This window comes from Rattus norvegicus, chromosome 16 (assembly GCF_021556685.1).
Source record: "Rattus norvegicus strain SHRSP/BbbUtx chromosome 16, alternate assembly SHRSP_T2T, whole genome shotgun sequence".
In the NCBI taxonomy this organism is placed as follows: Eukaryota; Metazoa; Chordata; class Mammalia; order Rodentia; family Muridae; genus Rattus; species Rattus norvegicus.
The window spans coordinates 62,689,208-62,703,102 of NC_141549.1; the positions used below are offsets into that span (position 1 = coordinate 62,689,208).

The 13,895-nt window shown below is 36.8% G+C and overlaps 2 protein-coding genes and 1 pseudogene across 1 annotated transcript in view; 2 read left to right on the forward strand and 1 right to left on the reverse strand.

Annotated features, from left to right (window-relative positions):
- Erich1 (glutamate-rich 1) overlaps positions 1-13,895 on the forward strand; it is a gene marked incomplete at its 5' end in the record, with an annotated part of 52,793,804 nt that overhangs the window by 31,818,648 nt on the left and 20,961,261 nt on the right.
- Sgcz (sarcoglycan zeta) overlaps positions 1-13,895 on the forward strand; it is a 1,078,171-nt gene that overhangs the window by 944,135 nt on the left and 120,141 nt on the right. The gene's annotated exons all lie outside the window — the stretch shown is intronic.
- LOC120097630 (U2 spliceosomal RNA) lies at positions 4,383-4,584 on the reverse strand (annotated as a pseudogene).

Genomic DNA, 13,895 nt, shown 5'->3' on the forward strand with positions numbered 1-13,895 from the left:
TACCAGGTATCGAAGTTAAATCAGGAACAGATAAACCAGTTAAACAACCCCATAACTCCTAAGGAAATAGAAGCAGTCATTAAAGGTCTCCCAACCAAAAAGAGCCCAGGTCCAGATGGGTTTAGTGCAGAATTCTATCAAACCTTCATAGAAGACCTCATACCAATATTATCCATACTATTCCACAAAATTGAAACAGATGGAGCCCTACCGAATTCCTTCTACGAAGCCACAATTACTCTTATACCTAAACCACACAAAGACACAACAAAGAAAGAGAACTTCAGACCAATTTCCCTTATGAATATCGACGCAAAAATACTCAATAAAATTCTGGCAAACCGAATTCAAGAGCACATCAAAACAATCATCCACTATGATCAAGTAGGCTTCATCCCAGGCATGCAGGGATGGTTTAATATATGGAAAACCATCAACGTGATCCATTATATAAACAAACTGAAAGAACAGAACCACATGATCATTTCATTAGATGCTGAGAAAGCATTTGACAAAATTCAACACCCCTTCATGATAAAAGTCCTGGAAAGAATAGGAATTCAAGGCCCATACCTAAACATAGTAAAAGCCATATACAGCAAACCAGTTGCTAACATTAAACTAAATGGAGAGAAACTTGAAGCAATCCCACTAAAATCAGGGAGTAGACAAGGCTGCCCACTCTCTCCCTACTTATTCAATATAGTTCTTGAAGTTCTAGCCAGAGCAATCAGACAACAAAAGGAGATCAAAGGGATACAGATCGGAAAAGAAGAGGTCAAAATATCACTATTTGCAGATGACATGATAGTATATTTAAGTGATCCCAAAAGTTCCACCAGAGAACTACTAAAGCTGATAAACAACTTCAGCAAAGTGGCTAGGTATAAAATTAACTCAAATAAATCAGTTGCCTTCCTCTATACAAAAGAGAAACAAGCCGAGAAAGAAATTAGGGAAACGACACCCTTCATAATAGACCCAAATAATATAAAGTACCTCGGTGTGACTTTAACCAAGCAAGTAAAAGATCTGTACAATAAGAACTTCAAGACACTGAGGAAAGAAATTGAAGAAGACCTCAGAAGATGGAAAGATCTCCCATGCTCATGGATTGGCAGGATTAATATAGTAAAAATGGCCATTTTACCAAAAGCAATCTACAGATTCAATGCAATCCCCATCAAAATACCAATCCAATTCTTCAAAGAGTTAGACAGAACAATTTGCAAATTCATCTGGAATAACAAAAAACCCAGGATAGCTAAAGCTATCTTCAACAATAAAAGGACTTCAGGGGGAATCACTATCCCTGAACTCAAGCAGTATTACAGAGCAATAGTGATAAAAACTGCATGGTATTGGTACAGAGACAGACAGATAGACCAATGGAATAGAATTGAAGACCCAGAAATGAACCCACACACCTATGGTCACTTGATTTTTGACAAAGGAGCCAAAACCATCCAATGGAAAAAAGATAGCATTTTCAGCAAATGGTGCTGGTTCAACTGGAGGGCAACATGTAGAAGAATGCAGATCGATCCATGCTTATCACCCTGTACAAAGCTTAAGTCCAAGTGGATCAAGGACCTCCACATCAAACCAGACACACTCAAACTAATAGAAGAAAAACTAGGGAAGCATCTGGAACACATGGGCACTGGAAAAAATTTCCTGAACAAAACACCAATGGCTTATGCTCTAAGATCAAGAATCGACAAATGGGATCTCATAAAACTGCAAAGCTTCTGTAAGGCAAAGGACACTGTGGTTAGGACAAAACGGCAACCAACAGATTGGGAAAAGATCTTTACCAATCCTACAACAGATAGAGGCCTTATATCCAAAATATACAAAGAACTCAAGAAGTTAGACCGCAGGGAAACAAATAACCCTATTAAAAAATGGGGTTCAGAGCTAAACAAAGAATTCACAGCTGAGGAATGCCGAATGGCTGAGAAACACCTAAAGAAATGTTCAACATCTTTAGTCATAAGGGAAATGCAAATCAAAACAACCCTGAGATTTCACCTCACACCAGTGCGATTGGCTAAGATCAAAAACTCAGGTGACAGCAGATGCTGGCGAGGATGTGGAGAAAGAGGAACACTCCTCCATTGTTGGTGGGATTGCAGACTGGTAAAACCATTCTGGAAATCAGTCTGGAGGTTCCTCAGAAAATTGGACATTGAACTGCCTGAGGATCCAGCTATACCTCTCTTGGGCATATACCCAAAAGATGCCTCAACATATAAAAGAGACACGTGCTCCACTATGTTCATCGCAGCCTTATTTATAATAGCCAGAAACTGGAAAGAACCCAGATGCCCTTCAACAGAGGAATGGATACAGAAAATGTGGTACATCTACACAATGGAATATTACTCAGCTATCAAAAACGAGTTCATGAAATTCGTAGGCAAATGGTTGGAACTGGAAAATATCATCCTGAGTGAGCTAACCCAATCACAGAAAGACATACGTGGTATGCACTCATTGATAAGTGGCTATTAGCCCAAATGCTTGAATTACCCTAGATCCCTAGAACAAACGAAACTCAAGACGGATGATCAAAATGTGAATGCTTCACTCCTTCTTTAAATGAGGAAAAAGAATACCCTTGGCAGGGAAGGGAGAGGCAAAGATTAAAACAGAGACTGAAGGAACACCCATTCAGAGCCTGCCCCACAGGTGGCCCATACATATACAGCCACCCAATTAGACAAGATGGATGAAGCAAAGAAGTGCAGACCGACAGGAGCCGGATGTAGATCGCTCCTGAGAGACACAGCCAGAATACAGCAAATACAGAGGCGAATGCCAGCAGCAAACCACTGAACTGAGAATAGGTCCCCTATTGAAGGAATCAGAGATAGAACTGAAAGAGCTTGAAGGGGCTCGAGACCCCAAAAGTACAACAATGCCAAGCAACCAGAGCTTCCAGGGACTAAGCCACTACCTAAAGACTATACATGGACTGACCCTGGACTCTGACCCCATAGGTAGCAATGAATATCCTAGTAAGAGCACCAGTGGAAGGGGAAGCCCTGGGTCCTGCTAAGACTGAACCCCCAGTGAACTAGTCTATGGGGGGAGGGCAGCAATTGGGGGAGGGTTGGGAGGGGAACACCCATAAGGAAGGGGAGGGGGGAGGCGGATGTTTGCCCGGAAACCGGGAAAGGGAATAACACTCGAAATGTATATAAGAAATACTCAAGTTAATAAAAAAAAATCAAAAAAAAAAAAGTAAACACCTTAATAAATTATTAGTATTAACTATCATTAAGAGAAAATTTTTCATGGTAGAACTTAGATGGTTAAAACATTTCTTCAATAAAATTCCAAAATTATGTAGCATACTTGTTTAATATTAATTTCGTAATGTTCTTAATTTCATACTAACATTCAAACATTACAATTAAAAGCAAAAAGTTAAATTATTTTGTTACCATCTCCATGAATTAATGACAGCCTTTTATGCAACTTTGCAAAAGAAATGTATAATAATAAAAATCTTCATGGGGAATGGTCACTTATTAAAATTCCCAACTCAATAATTAGAATTTTAAGTGCTGTGCTAGAGGAACATAGCTGCCAGGAGCTTAGCTCTGTGTTGGGTCTTCTCTGAAGCACCCCATTTGGATGTGGAGTTTTGGCAGAGGCAAGACTTGATCTCATGAGAGATTAAGGTTGCTTTCTTTATCATCATCATTGTCGTCGTCGTCGTCGTCGTCGTCGTAATCATCCTCATCATCATAATCATCCTCATCATCGTCTTATTTATTTGCTTAACATACCAATCCCACAATTTCTTTCTGTCCCCTTCCATTCTCCTCTGAGTGGGTGGGCTCCCCTCTGAGTATCCCCCAACCCTGGCACATCAGGTCTCTCTGAGGCTAGGTATACCCTCTTCCACTGAGGTTAGACAAGACAGCCAGGCATGATTGCTTTTTATAATAACATTTACCTGTCTTGACTCTAAATTACTCTAAAGCCAGATGCTGCAGGCCTCTGGGCAGACTAATACCTGTTGACTAACAGCTGGGGATTAAGTAAAGGATTAATTGGTAGGGACTTTTTTTTTTCTCTTGACTAGAATGCTTACCTCTTCCTTGCCAGGAAGGTGGGAAGTTTGGAGCAATAAACTTGTATTGAGCCAAAAGAAGAGAGTCAAGCCGGCAGAAAGAAAAATGTTTACACAAGCAAATATGCCTAAGTACACATACATTCATAGACACATATATACAAAATCATATACTTACTTGTTGGGTCCAGCAGTCTTTCTAACCAACTCACATACACAGACACATCTACACGTATTTACATATGCATCATTCTGGATGAAAAATAAGCTTCAACCTTTATTGTACAGAGAAAGAAAAAGCTTCTACCCTCTTAGTGCTTAATGAATTAAACCGAAGTTTGTAAGACAAAAATCTGGTTCTCTTTAGCCTTGCTTTTAAGGAAAAACTTGTTCCATCCCATGGTAAGGAGAAGTCTAACTGCTTTTTCTGCTCCCTACAGCTTCTTTGTCTCTCTTTTATACTACACTTGATCTTAGCCAAAAGGCCGAGAAGCGATTTTGTCTCTCTTTTATGTCTCTCTTATACTCTGTTATATTTTCCTACGTTCTGCTGTCTCTCCTGCTACTTGTGCTTCACCTTTTCTTCTCTTCTCTTCTTCTATCTTCTACTTTCTGCCTCAGTTTTAATTCACTTTTTGCATTCTGTGTTTGTCTCCTAATGCCACCATTTGTGGTTTTAGTACTTTCCCAGTATGATCACATGGTATTCCAATTACCAAATGTTCTTCACCAGTTTAAACATAGATTGAAATCATAAATTGAATAAGAAGTTTACAACAGAGATGTTTATATGTGTTTTGATTCAGACTAGTTATCTAGCTAGACCTTCATTTTCTATTCATTGATAGGCTAAAACAGTAATTCTTGTGTCTAAGTTAACACTGAATGTTTGTATAGGTAAATCATCAATATCTTATCTTCTGTCCTTGTGCCTACGATAAATAGTTTGTTCTCAGTTTATGATCTTTTCTTTGCAACTTAAAGGAATGTATTTCTAACTTGTAAATGCCTGCTTTCTACCTCAGAAGCAATTAACTCATGAGATGTGAAAACTAGCAGAGTTCTAATTGCAGTTTTCATATCAGAGAGATCTCTAATTGCAGCCCTAATTATAAAGGGCATAATAATTACTAGTATCATTTTAGGAATTCTCATAGAATCATCATTAGGAATTAATCATCTTAGCCAACTAAGTATTCAACCCATATAAGAATTTATATAAATGTCAACAATAAAGGATGCTTTTGTTTCTTTTATTGTGACCAAGTTAATGTTTAACTCTAGAAATTGAGAATCATTTTTATCTGAGTTCTGTGCTTTCACTTTCTGATGAAATGCCATCAATGGCCTATACGAAATTCATGTTTAAAAATTCTATACTTTAGTCACATTTATGATGCTATTTCATGGTGATAAATGGTGTTTACATTTTTCATTCAATTTCTTGAAGCTTTAAATTGGATTACAAGAAAAAAGACAAAAACTAAATATAGGACTATGTGAGAAAGTATCTTGAGTATGGTGACAAAAATTGGTGTTTTTTTTAAAGTTAAATATAAATTTAAAGGACAGACATGTTCTAATGTATGATTCTATCTTATACATGCTATAACTTTCAACACTAGGTCACTAGCTACCAGTGGGTATTAAGTTTTAATAATAAAATTAAATACATTTTAAACCTAAACTTGTCAATTTGTTTCTTTAAACATTCTCTGTGGCTAATCGGTACCTATTTGATAAAGTAAAAAAATTCCCCTGATATAGAGGGTTCGGTTGTACACAGATTATTTCAAAATGTAATACAAGTACAGCTATTATGTGTGAAAATTTGCCTATACTATGTTTTTAAATAATAATTCAGCTTTCCAGATGCTTATTTGTGTTATGTACCTTCTTCATTGTTCATTTTTCTGTAAAACAAACTTCATTGGTTACACTTAGTATAGTTCTGTGACCATTCATGGCACAGAATGTGTCCCTCACAAGCCATACCCTGTGACCTTACTGTTCACCATGTTTCAATAGCTTATGACAGGAGTGAACAAGAGATTATTTTAATTTTTTTCTTTTCTTAAAAATAGATTTTTTTCATACAATATATTTCATTGAGCTTTCCCTCCCCAAATTTCTTCCAGATCTTCCTCATCAAAATCCAGAGCCTTCTTGTTCTAGTCATTAGAAAACAAGCAGACTATGCAAAATAAATAAATGATCAGGAAAAAAATATCCAAGGAAATAGCACACGACAACATAAGGATACTGATGTTCACACACAAATCCACGAACAAAAAAGATCCCATAAAAACATAAAAGCAGAAACAATTAATTGCAAGCCAAACACCTGTAAGTTACCAAAACAAAACCACAAAAACCTCCAAATCCACCTGAATACCAGTAGTGGAGTAGGCAGGGAAGAGCTGGTCCTCCTTCTCTCCAGCTAGTCTTAGGATTTCCTCAGTCAACAGATTTGGCTTGAATGTAGACAGAAAAAGACCCGTTTTCCTGTGGGAGGAGGGTTCGGGGGAGAGCTAGTCACTAACAATTTGACCATGCTTCAGTGAGTATGCTTTTTCAGTCTAGTGGGAGGGTGTCACATAGTGAGAGAACTGGGAGGGAAGACATGGGAAGACTGGAAGATGATTGCAATTGGGGTATATGATATGAAATTCCCAAAGAATCAATTAAAAATAAAATTAAAAAGTAGTATTTAGTTCATTTTCTGTTGGCTGTCTTCTAGGTCATCAGACCTGGCCTTAAGTGTGGTTTGTATACTCAGTGAGACTAACTGGGGGAGAGTAATTTACTTTGCAAACTCTTATCAATTAGAGATAACCTCTGGGTTAAAGATGGGGCATTTGTATCACTTTTCACTTCTGGGTCCCCATCAAGTTTATACTTGTGTAAGTCTTCTGCATGCTGTCACAGTCTTTCTGAGTCCGCACCTGCATTTATCTTCTTGTATTTAAAAGGCCTTGATTTTTAGTGTCTTCTATCCCCACTGGCTTTTTCAACCTTTCCTCCTCCTCTTTCACAGTTTTCCTGATCTGTAGAATTTGATGGAGGCATCTCTTTTATGAATGAATGGTTAAAGGTATCTCACTGTAAGTTCATTGACCAGTTGTGCATCTGAGTATCAACTTCCATCTACTGTAGGAGGAGGCTTCTCTGTAGATAGTTAAGTGGGACCCTTATCTAGCAGAATGTCACTACTAGTCGTCTTATTGCTACATTCTTTTCTAAAACAGTCACATTTGGTTTTCCTCTCAGACTATGACCACGAATAGAAAAAGTTATGTGGCATTTGTCTTTCTGGTTGTAGGTTCCATCACTGATGATAATATTATTTTCTAGTTCCATCAACCTGACTACTTCTTATATTGACTAAAACCCAAGTGACTGTGTACAATAATAAGGAATTTTTCTCAAATACTTAATTTTAAGTGGAAAGATTCATTTTTAATCCAGATCTTTTGAGGTGTAAAGATACATTTTTTTTAATCTGGGTCACACTTGTGGCAGTTTATATAAGGACACGGAGAAAGGAAGCCTTTGTTCTTTGACTGCTTGCTGGCAAGTCAATTCTATCCCTGGTGCTGGAGCCTCCATATTCAGGATTCTGACATATACTGAAGATCAGCTGAGACATCTAGCCACATGAACAGAACAACTCTTGGATTCTTGGACTTTCCATTGGTAGGTAGACATCAGTGAACCATAGCCTGTAAGCCACTCTAATAAATCCCATATATTAGAAAAAGTAAATTGAAAGAACCAGTTTGGGGAAAGGCAAAAAGATACATATATTAGCAATAAAAGCACTTATCAACCAAGAGCCACATGCCAGGAAGGTATGTGATAAGAAGATATTCAAGGAATAACACCACCTTAAATCTCTGAAGGTCATGACCAACATGATTTCCCAGAGGGTGCTCATACTGGAACCAAGGGTTGACACCCTGAAGGAATGAGGCAAAAAGGAGTGTGGGATAATGTTACATAGTTATAAAGTTATACGATTAGACAGATGGGAAAGAAAGAAGTGGGAGGAGGTTTACATTAAAACCAATCTTGAGAAAAGAAGAGGACACATCTCTCTCAACTCCAAAACCAGAAGAAGAAGAAGAAGAAGAAGAAGAAGAAGAAGAAGAAGAAGAAGAAGAAGAAGAAGAAGAAGAAGAAGAAGAAGAAGAAGAAGAAGAAGACAAAGAAGCAGCTACGATTACAGACAATAGGCGCCAAAATTCCTGCTGTTCTGACTGTACTTCACCTGTTCTCACCACAGTTGAAGGGGTTATTCTGACCATTTCACAAATTGATTATTTACTTAATTCTACACTGTGACTATGACTGAATATGCATGATTTCTCCATCCTTTGTATTCTTAATTAATTGATCACCTACATTTAAAAGACTGCATTGCAGGCTTTATAAAACGTGCCATCAGAAAAAGACGAATGCATTTCATCTTCTAAGGAGACAAAACACAGTTCATTCTACTGATGTATGATTGAGGCAGTAGAATAAAATGATCAAGATTTACCTTATTATAATAATGCAAAATATTTATAATTATGAAATCCATATATTATTTTACATCAAAATTGAGATACACAACGAATGCAATAATATCATGGGAGACAAAATAAGATTTAGTGAAAAGAGGAAGTCTTTCATCTTAGAAAGCTAGTTTAAACAGATTTTCTTTCATTACATATCAATTGCCATTTTTTCCCAGTACAGTGAGTTGAACCTCCTGCATACTAATTAACTGCTCTCTTAGGGAGTTACATCTCCTCCCCTCCTTCACTTATTTTGATGCTGTAAGTTATTCTGTTTCTTTAATACAGAATCCTGTCTTGAATAGCATTAGGTCAGGGCTTATGACAGACATGGCAAAACACTGTGTATTTTGTCCATGAAAAAAATATGAACATATTACAGTTTCTGAGAATAAGGCTAGTATGATAGGAACTGTTTTGCCAAATACATTACTTTTAATCATTCAATAAAATTTTATAACAGAGTATAATATTTCCTTGAGTGCTAGAACACTGAAGGCAAGGTTTCCTTTTTCAATATTAGACAGAAATAAAATGTTAGCGCATCGGCATATTTATTTTTCATGGCTTAAAAGCCTTTTAGTACTATTTGCAAATTTTACTTCAATCTTTAAGATGTTTTTAGGTTTGCAAAACTACTTTTGCAGAACTGTTTATAAATAGTCCATGTTTTATTTCCCTGTCTGATATTAAAATTTCATGTATTATATTCTCATGCATAACAGAATAAGAGTAAGAAACTACACTGTGATTATTTTGCAGCTAGGAAATAACTCACTGGTTTCTAATATGTCATCACTTTTGTACTTTAAGAAAAACACTCTATTCAGTCAATATCAATTAATAATACATCAATTAATTTATTATACATGAAAAGTTCTGGTTTCTGTGTTTAAATATGGAGAGCTTGTTTTATAAGCAAATGTATTAATCCTCTCTCAAAACATCTCCTCAATGATATAATAGCTTTAAGCACATATAAAAATAGTTGGCTGACTATATAAATTCATTTGTATTTCTATAAAAATAAAACATTATCAACTATGGGGGTTATGGATGAGATTAACTAGGAACCACATAGTGATCCAGAACATCATGTTTTTACCTTATGGCAATGTTATAAGATATTCATATTCTCTAAGACTGGAGTCCTTGGTAAAACAGATTCCAGAGGGAGGTGACACATACATATTTGGGCAGCACAAACTGGTCTTATGGAGAAAATGACACCTAAAGTGGTAAGGGAAAGGAAGGGGGTGATTCTGAGAAGTATTGGGAAAGTGAGGATGGAAATAATAAATAAAAACAAAATAATTATGTAGTACTTCTTATATAAACAATGTATGTTTGTGTATAGGCAGGTATACAAGAGTGAGAGAGAGAGAGAGAGAGAGAGAGAGAGACAGAGAGAGAGAAAGAGAGAGAGAGAGGAGAGATTATAAAGCATAATGGTATCTAATATCTTATAAGATGCCTATTAGAGAGTACAAAGAAAGATATGATAATATACTCTTCTAGGCACTAAGTTGCTGTCTAGGATCATACCATATTTTTAAAGTAAACAATGAATTTCTCAACCATTATTTCTATTTTCTACAATTATTATTTAGCCTATTTATAGAATCAATACTATGAAATAAATTCATGTAGACAACTAGCCTGCAACATGTATTTTAAAAGATATTTGTATTTTATTTCAAATTTTGCTAAAAAAAAAAAATAGAGAAATTAAAGGGCTGAACTAAGGAAAGGAATAAGAAAAAACAAATAGGAAAAACAAAGAACTAACTCATGAGCATTTTGTTAAGTTACCCAAAAGTGTGATTGGTAGAGTCTTCCCTTTGCAGCTCTTGAAATTAGGAGACGGTTGAAGAGCTCTAAGATCAGAAAATCATAGTGAGATGAAGTAATGATTTATTTTCCGGAGCTGGGGACCGAACCCAAGGCCTTGCGCTTGCTAGGCAAGCGCTCTACCACTGAGCTAAATCCCCAACCCGTAATGATGTTTTCTTAACGCTGTGCTGCCCTCTATGTTAAAGGAACTTTTATTCACCTGGTGTAACTGTTGTCCCCGAGGCTTACTGCTTCAGTCTGCTAACATATGTCTAATCTTGCAAGATTCTAGCCTCTGTATAATCTAATCCAGGCCTAGAATGTTTTCTGCCTCTGAAATTTACTGCTGAATAAACTTACCCTTTCTAGTTCTTTCTGAGCTCTAACTAACTGGTCAACTCAGCGGTTCTGGCACAAACTTCAATCTGGATTCTCCTTTTCAGTCTCTGATTTGCTCTGCTTGGCCTCAAACTAATTCCAGCAATATGTTCTAATCTTCTGGCTCCTTCTAATTCTCTACCTCTTTCTGGCTTCACCTGTGCCTAGTTTTTACTCTCCTCAATCTGTCACTGTGTAAAACTCTCCTGGTAAAACGGCCTCCTGCTCCTCCTCCTCCTCTCTCTCTGCACTAGCCTTTACATAGTTTCTCTTTCCACTCTCTATTCTGTCAAATCTTTCTCTGCTTTGTCACTTTGTCAGTCACTAAGTTGGACATCACTTTCAAGCATGGGGGTCTTTCTACAAACAAACTTTACCCTCATTGTTTGTGATTAAAGGTGTGTACTAAACTCTGGATATGGTCTCTACAGATTCTCCCTCCCATATCCCATAGTTAGGCAGGACCTAACTGGTTGGGCGATGGGACCACCCATTCATCTCCAAGTTTCTAACCCAGAATTGCTCCTATTTAAAGGAAATACGGGGACAAAGTGTGGAGCAGAAACTGAAGTAAAGGCCATCCAGAGACTTCCCTATCTAGGAATCCATCCCATATACGGATACCAAACTCAGACACTATTGTGGATGCCAGGAAGTGCTGCTGACAGGAGCCTGATATAGCTGTCTCCTGAGAGGCTTTGCCAGAGTTTGACAAATGCAGAGGTGAATGCTCGCCTCCAACCATTGGACTGAGCACAGGGACCACAATGGAGGAGTTAGGGAAAGGACTGAAGGGTCTGAAGGGGTTTGCAACCCCATAGGTAGAGCAACAACATGAACTAACCAGACCCCCAAGAGCTCCCAGAGACTAAACCACCAACCAAAGAGTACACATGGAGGGACCCATGGCTCGAGCAGCATATGTAGCAGAGGATGGCCTTGCTGAGCATCAGTGGGAGGAGAGGTCCTGGGTCCTGGGAAGGCTCCATGCCCCAGTGTAGGGGAATGCTAGGGACGTGATAAGGAGTTTGTGAAGGGAAAACTGGGATAAGGAATAACGTTTGAAATGTAAATAAATGAAATATCCAATAGAAACGTGTGCAGTAGGAAGTTGGAAAACTGGAATGAAAATCCTATCTGCTCATAGCATCTCCATCACTATGCAATGAGTATTTTCAAGTCAACAAATTGATCCTCATGCTTTATATATTTTAAAATAAGAATTGGCCTACTGAAAAGGCAAAATTATGACACAAGAAAATAATTGCAGAACACATCCTATGCTACTCCAGATGATCTTTCGGCTTAGAGGGGCTGTGGAAGTTATCAAATACACTGCGCATTCTGAATAAAAATGAAATTAAATAAAGCATGGGGGGAAAGTGTGCGCTAATGGAGTGTCTGTATCCCAACCAGAGGGATTGGAGCTGTGTGCTAAGGCTGAGCCACAGGACTGCTAGGACCAAGTTTTTTTCCAGTAAACAGCACAATCTCTGGTTACACCATGTGATCAAATATCTTACAACACTCTTAAGGTTATGTTACCTCCTTCAAAATTTACGAACTGATTTTAAATCACAGGAGTCAATACAAACCTTCTCTCCAAGAATGTTTCTTTATCATTAAGTGAGGCCAATGAGAGTTCCCACAAATCATTTCTAAACTAAACTAAACTAATTAAAAACTAAACTAAACTAGGCAAAAAAATAAATAAATAAATAAATAAATAAATAAATAAATAAATAAATAAAGGATGGACACCAGAATTCAAGAAAAGCAGTGACTCACCAGTGTAGATATTCTGATTCCTTAAGAAATTAATATTTACAGGCACAGATAACTAAAGGTTCAGTATATCAGTGTTTGGGAGAAATTGTAGAAGAGAGCAATTTTAAGAATAATACAATTGTATTTTATAACAAAGATAAAAATATATTAATAAATTAATATTAATATTTAAATATATAGCTTAATAGCTCACTACCACAGTGCAAAAGAGAATTGTTAGCACAACAGAAGCCCTTAGCTACAATTGATCACAACTAATGAAATGGACAGTATGAGAGGAAGTCAGAAGACAATGCAAGCAGAGAAATACTCCAATACATGTCTGATGTGCATTGAAAATATTCATCAGAGATGCTGCTGAAGAGCTACTGGATGACAGTGCTTTAAAAGTGATGAAAGATAAATCATCAAATTCATAAAATTCATAGGGAATTTTATATTGAATTAGTCATAGTCCTCTTATGAACTCCAGTGAAAAACATATTAAGGTAGCAGATTGAGTCATTAAAATAATTTCATTATGTAATAGAATTATTCTTTAAAATGTTCAGCATATTTTTACCATGACACTTATTTCCAGATCTATTAGGAATCCAATTCAGATGTCAGTCAAACAGTATTTGGAAATGTACCTTATTTCAAGATGCATTTCACTACAATGTAGTTTCACTATCTCTCCCTTCTTTCTGACTTCTTTGAGCCACGATAGAAGACCTTAATATTTTCTCACAAATCTGCAATGCTTACAGACCAAGCTGGATTTGATCCCCAGTCTGGATGAAGCTATTCCTAACTTATGAAACCAGAAAAATAGCACATTATTATGTATAAACACCTTAAAAGTCATGTTAACAGAACAATGCTTAAGATTAAAGTGATTTTAGAAAATGATTGTGGGTAAAGCACAGTTAAAAGAACATCCTGATATGCAAGACCTTGGATTAAATTCCTATTGGCAACAGGAGAAAGAAAATAAAAGAAAAACAACTATTGGTGATATGTATCCAGTCAAATGACTAAAGAATGAGGCTTATAAAAACCCATAGGAGAATGAAGGGAGAATTGTTAAAACACTGAAGTCATGAGCCCTGGTTTTAAGAAATACAGAGACATTTAGATCTTTAAAACTATCTCCTGAGAATTCCATAAAACATGTTACTTATTATGTCCATCCTCCCTTTCCCAATACTTCTCAGAACCACCCTCTTCTTTTCCCTTACAACTTGGTGTCATTTTCTCCATAAGAC